This window comes from Octopus bimaculoides, chromosome 19, assembly GCF_001194135.2.
Source record: "Octopus bimaculoides isolate UCB-OBI-ISO-001 chromosome 19, ASM119413v2, whole genome shotgun sequence".
Classification (NCBI taxonomy): domain Eukaryota; kingdom Metazoa; phylum Mollusca; class Cephalopoda; order Octopoda; family Octopodidae; genus Octopus; species Octopus bimaculoides.
This window is the reverse complement of record NC_068999.1, coordinates 48,264,446-48,265,141: the sequence shown is the minus strand read 5'-3', so window position 1 is coordinate 48,265,141 and position 696 is coordinate 48,264,446. Positions and strand designations below refer to the sequence as shown.

At 42.5% G+C, this 696-nt stretch overlaps 1 long non-coding RNA gene across 1 annotated transcript in view; it reads left to right on the top strand.

Annotated features, from left to right (window-relative positions):
* Positions 1-696, top strand: part of LOC106877109 (uncharacterized) — a 5,023-nt gene continuing 4,327 nt past the window's right edge. Inside the window, exon 1 of the long non-coding RNA XR_001410337.2 lies at positions 1-135. This is a non-coding gene — a long non-coding RNA (uncharacterized LOC106877109). The remainder of the gene's footprint in view (positions 136-696) is intronic.

Genomic DNA, 696 nt, shown 5'->3' with positions numbered 1-696 from the left:
TAGGTACTGAAAAACGTATTGATTTAGATGACTTAACACCATTCACTAACTACACTTTCATAGCAGATGCCAGGCCATCTGTGATAAATGCCTCTTGGACCAATCCAATAGTAAAATATTGGAGAACAGAAACTGGTTTGTTTAATTTTTCACTTTTACTATTTCATGGTGGACTGAAAGTGATGAGCTGACAGAATCATTAGCACAGTGATCAAAATGTTTTGTCGCATCTGTCTTTCAAATTCTGCCATTGTCAACTTTGCCTTTCATCCTTTTGGGGTCGATAAAATAAGTACCAGCTGAATGCTGGGGTTAATGTAATCAACATACTCCCTCCCTTGAAATTGCAGACCTTGTACAAAAATTTGTAAGCAGTTGTTGTTGTTGTTGTTGTTGGCACTCCGTTGCTTACGACGTCGAAGGTTCTAGTTGATCCGATCAACAGAACAGCCTGCTCGTGAAATTAACGCGCAAGTGGCTGAGCACTCCACAGATACGTGTACCCTTAACGTAGTTCTCGGGGATATTCAGCGTAACACAGTGTGACAACGCCGATCCTTTGAATTACAGGCACAACAGAAACAGGAAGTAAGAGTGAGAGAAAGCTGTGGTGGAAGAGTACAGCAGGGTTCGCCACCATCCCCTGCCGGAGCCTCGTGGAGCTTTAGGTGTTTTCGCTCAATAAACATTCACAAC